This window comes from Maylandia zebra, linkage group LG4 (genome assembly GCF_041146795.1).
Source record: "Maylandia zebra isolate NMK-2024a linkage group LG4, Mzebra_GT3a, whole genome shotgun sequence".
NCBI lineage: Eukaryota > Metazoa > Chordata > Actinopteri > Cichliformes > Cichlidae > Maylandia > Maylandia zebra.
The window spans coordinates 4,707,636-4,713,420 of record NC_135170.1 but is presented as its reverse complement, the minus strand read 5'-3'; positions in this window follow the sequence as shown (position 1 = coordinate 4,713,420).

The following is a 5,785-nucleotide window of genomic DNA, read 5'->3' as shown; positions in this document are numbered from 1 at the left end:
TCCCGCCACAGATTTTCTATGGGGTTGAGGTCTGGAGACTGGCTAGGCCACTCCAGGACTTTCAAATGCTTCTTACGGAGCCACTCCTTTGTTGCCCGGGCGGTGTGTTTTGGATCATTGTCATGTTGGAAGACCCAGCCTCGTTTCATCTTCAAAGTTCTCACTGATGGAAGGAGGTTTTGGCTCAAAATCTCACGATACATGGCCCCATTCATTCTGTCCTTAACACGGATCAGTCGTCCTGTCCCCTTGGCAGAAAAACAGCCCCATAGCATGATGTTTCCACCCCCATGCTTCACAGTAGGTATGGTGTTCTTGGGATGCAACTCAGTATTCTTCTTCCTCCAAACACGACGAGTTGAGTTTATACCAAAAAGTTCTACTTTGGTTTCATCTGACCACATGACATTCTCCCAATCCTCTGCTGTATCATCCATGTGCTCTCTGGCAAACTTCAGACGGGCCTGGACATGCACTGGCTTCAGCAGCGGAACACGTCTGGCACTGCGGGATTTGATTCCCTGCCGTTGTAGTGTGTTACTGATGGTGACCTTTGTTACTTTGGTCCCAGCTCTCTGCAGGTCATTCACCAGGTCCCCCCGTGTGGTTCTGGGATCTTTGCTCACCGTTCTCATGATCATTTTGACCCCACGGGATGAGATCTTGCGTGGAGCCCCAGATCGAGGGAGATTATCAGTGGTCTTGTATGTCTTCCATTTTCTGATGATTGCTCCCACAGTTGATTTTTTCACACCAAGCTGCTTGCCTATTGTAGATTCACTCTTCCCAGTCTGGTGCAGGTCTACAATACTTTTCCTGGTGTCCTTCGAAAGCTCTTTGGTCTTGGCCATGGCGGAGTTTGGAGTCTGACTGTTTGAGGCTGTGGACAGGTGTCTTTTATACAGATGATGAGTTCAAACAGGTGCCATTCATACAGGTAACGAGTGGGGGACAGAAAAGCTTCTTACAGAAGACGTTACAGGTCTGTGAGAGCCAGAGATTTTCCTTGTTTGAGGTGACCAAATACTTATTTTCCACCCTGATTTACCAATAAATTCTTTACAAATCCTACCATGTGAATTCATGGATTTTTTTTTCACATTCTGTCTCTCACAGTTGAAGTGTACCTCTGGTGCAAATTACTGACCTCTGTCATCATTTTAGGTGGGGGAACTTGCACAATCGGTGGCTGACTAAATACTTTTTTGCCCCACTGTATTTTTAGTACTATCGTAGTACTATATACACATAATGAAGAAGTTGCTTTAACTTAGTAAACATTATAATTTTCTGACAACAGTAAAATTATTTTTTATGTTTTACTAAATTAATCAGAAGTATACAGAAATATAAGATTAATGGTAACATTTATCGCAAATCACGAATGAGATTTAGTGAAATATCTACATAAGTGTAGTGTTCGGAGTGATCATGAGACACTGTGGTAAAGTTTCACAGGATTATTTGCAGATAGTTATGAATCCAGGATAAACACTGTGGGCTCCAGGAGACGGGGCAGAGGTACTGCAGGCTGTCTGAAGGCACACTCACACACTGTCACAGAAGAGTGCAGGGATCCAAACAAGCTGACTCCAAACTTTTACATGTGTACGTGTGTCTGTAACTGATCAGGATTTTTAGTTGTGTCTATCATCAAAAACTGAGTTGAAGTGTTTTAACTCTGATGGCAAACTCTCCCTAACACGTCCACTTCATGCATGCTTCCTGATCTGTCACGCTCATCAGTGGCTCATGGATGTCTGTACTTGACCACAGAGGCAGAGCATCGTTCAATCCTGCCAGCTGCCTATCTAGGGAGCATTTCAAGGATGACAGACTCCACTTTCTCTGCAGCAAGACAGCTCATAACGTTTTAACAGTGTCTCCCTGTCCTCATACTTCTATATCATCTTCTATAATAGAGAACTATCATTGCAATCTACACTACAGCTCAGAAGTTTGAAGTCCATTAGAAACGTCTTATTTTGAAAAAATACTAAAATTCTTTTTCATATTTTGCAAATTTGTCAGAAATATAAAGAAATGTCAATGATTAAAACTCACATTGATCACTAATTATGATTGATGTTTGCACATTTGTATAACAACAATTACAATTATTTAATTATCAGTTAAACCCACGGATTAACTTTCAGTTCTTACAGTAAGAATCCTCCAACAACCTTTTGTAAGAAACATGTTTTTGTCTTTCTTCAATTTTGAGACCAACTGAACCCACAAACCTGAAGCTCCAGACCCCAAACTAACCAAATGTAATGTTTCCTTAATCAGCACAGTCATTTTAGCTCTTGGTGTGTGATGTCTACTCACAGTTTTGGTGCTTGCTTCTTCGACTTGATCCACGATCGTCTCCACAGCATCTCTCTGCTGTTTCCTCTCTCCTCATGCTTCTCTTCATGCGTCCTGTCCTCAGATATAATCCAACCAGCTGCCTCCTTGTTTCCAGCTTGACTTGTTTAGCAGAATTTCCAGTTAAGATAAATCCAGAAAAGTTGTCCTGCTTCAAAAGCTCCTCCAGCTGCCTGTCTTGTTGTCCTCCTCTTCTTTTGCATTTTTGTATTTGTATTTTTTGGACTTCATGTTGCCATGACAACATATCACAGAGCATTATGGTAGATTAAATCAGGGGCTTCTGTCCTCCTGCAGAACTGTTGGTGATGTCGTGGGGATTTAAAGTTGTGTTCGTGAGGTTTATCTTTAAACTCACTGATCCTGCAAGAGCAGGAATTAAACTACAAACCTTCATAGTCCCCATCAGTACTGTTCATTCTGCTCTGCAGCAGTGGTCACAGGGGCAGCTTTGAGTAGTTTAAGCACGTTTTTATGACATGTTTATGAACAGCTGTCTGCTCTGATGTTTACTGGGTCCTTGAACGTGTCATGTTGACGTCCTGAAGTAACACAAACACACAAACCTGTTTTATTCTGAACCACATTTATGTTTTAACTTTGTAGTTCTAAGAGCTGATTCCTGTGTTGTAGTCCAGATGGAAGAGGAACACTGGAGCCTTTGCATGGTTTAGTCTGGGGTCAATGTTTTATGTAGCAGCTCCACCTACAGTTCAAACAGAGGAATTGCAGATAAAGCGTCAGGCACCCATCCATGCTCACTGATCTGTGTCCTTTTGATGCTTTTACTTTGACATCTCATAAGAAATAACAAGAAAAATCTCAAACAAATCCACTGAAACTGATCATGAGCTACAGTGTAAAACAGACTGTTAGTGTTCTAGACTGCAGTGGTTCCTATCTCGAACTTTACGGTCAGCTCATGATCAGTAGTTACTTTAATTTGCTGTTATCAAATGAAAGAGAAGGCCAACTGCTAAACAGCTGAACAAATAATATAAATCAGTTGTTTTAATTCAGATTGGTAACAGCATAAACTGCTTTCCAAAAACAACGTTTTCATATAGGTAAATGCTGCAACGCAAAGATCCTCTGTATGTCTGGAAATACATACATTAAATGCATTTAAAGGATTTTCTTTCATTTTATTTCTTGAATTGGAATTTTAATCGCCAATAATAATTACACATTTAAGGAGGTTGATACAATACTGAACAAATATTCAAGAGGAAAGACTCTATCTCTCTCTCTGTCGGCAGGTCCCAGTTCATACCTATATTGTTGTTGTTGTTGGGGTTTCTCTGTAAATGATCAGGTACAGACACATGACTGAAAATGAATGTAAAAAGTAAGTTCAAAGAAACGTTTTAGTAAGTCTTCCAAAAAGCCTGACGGCCTATTGCTCAAGACCCAAAACAAAAAGAAAGTCAAGTGGCCAACTAGGAACTGAATGGGACACACTGCTTCTTTATGTTGGCGGTGGCTGTAGCTCAGGTGGCAGAGCAGGTCAGCCACTAATCAGAAGGTCGGTGGTTCGATCTCCAAATATCCTTGGGCAAGATACCCATGTTTGCCTACTGGTGGTGGTCAGAGGGCCCGATGGCGCCTGTGTCCGGCAGCCTCGCCTCTGTCAGTGCGCCCCAGGGCAGCTGTGGCTACAATGTAGCTGCCATCACCAGTGTGTGAATGTGTGGATGACTGAATGTAGTGTAAAGTGCTTTGAGGTCCTTAGGGACTGAGTAAAGCGCTATACAAATACAGACCATTTATGTTGCACTTTAAGAAGCTTTATAAAATCAAGCAGCTTGAAAAAGGTTATAATTCAAACAAATACATATTTCTAATGGTGGTATGAAAATAGGGGACAGATGTTACTTTTAATCAAAGACAGATCCATATTGTTAAGTGATCAGTTTAGCTTTGTCAGGTCACAATATGCTCAGGGAGAACGAAACATGAGTAGAAGACATCACCATTTTGAAGGGTAATAGTTTTTTAAAGAATTGCTCTGAGTAAATCTGTGCTATTGTAATTTGAAGTAAAGAAATCATTCTACATTTTATTTTGCTTTATTTAATTGTTTCATAGACACAACAGCCTTCTTCCATATTTCTTTATACACAGTTGTTCCTGCAAAAGATGGAAGTTGTACAAGCCTTTTACAGCTCCCAACATTTCTGTTTCTTTGACTGTATTGCAACTGTAGGACAGAGTCTCTTCAGGAGTCTTTTCTGCTGGAGAACAGATGCCACACCTTAAATCCACAGTGTTAAGAGAAAGCATGGAACTCATTCATTTCTAAGCCCTGATTACAGCCCTGAAATACAAATTCAACACCTTGAATCAACTTCAGATGTCTACATCATGTATCAACAACTAACAAGGAGACAGGCCTCACCTGGCCATGAAATATACTTTGTAAACTGTCAAATTATATGTTAACCTCTAAAAACGGGAGACCATGTATATAAGCTCTTTGCATGATCTTACACTGGGGCAGTGAGTTTATAGCAAATCCTTTTAAAATGCATCGACTGACAAAGTAGCCTCCCTGCACATATATAACAGGAATTGTGAAAATGGACATGGCTGTAATTCCTTTGATGCACACGCTTCTTGGGGCCTTGGATGTCTAAGATTGTGAGTCCAGTTCCAAAAAGTTCAGTGTTTTCATTGAATGACCTGTGCGGGTTTTCCTACATCTTGCAGTGCAGTAATACTTGAGGAGACTAAAAGTGAAATAATAAAAACGAAACCTTTTGAAACAGTAAAACATTAAACAGAAACAAACCTACTCTGTACACTACCCGAAACTAAAACAAAAAGTCAAACTAAAATTGAAAGAAAATTAAAACGAATTAGAAAATACAAAACTGCAACAAGTCATCGCAAGTTTCCTATCGCCGTCCCACCCTTTACCCACAGTCTCACCCTGCTTTTGTCTTTGTTTGTCAAACAAGTGCACTGCTGTCGTACCTGTAGTTCATAGCAGGGATGCAAAGTGTGAGAGGGGCTGTATAAACAAGATTTTGGAATAACTTAAAATAAATAAAAAGGTGTAGATTTAGATTACTAGATGATGAACCACTTCTGGCATCTGTGTCTCCTCGTGAGGTATAACTACAACACTGACCCCTATTCACGATTCCGTGGAATTACACGTGAGCCGACGCGTGAATTTTACAGTACACTCACCTCTTCCTTATTTAGGTACCAGAGACGAAGCAGCAACAAAATAATTTGCCTTTAAATTCTGATTAACAGCGAAATAATATTCCCTTTTCTGTCACCTCATCATATTTGCTCTCCCCTCAGCCCATCATCGCGTCCATATGCAGCAATGGCGCAAAGAAGAATGTACTCAACATTTTCACTTTTGAGAGGAGAAGAAGACAAAGGGGAAATGGCGCCATTT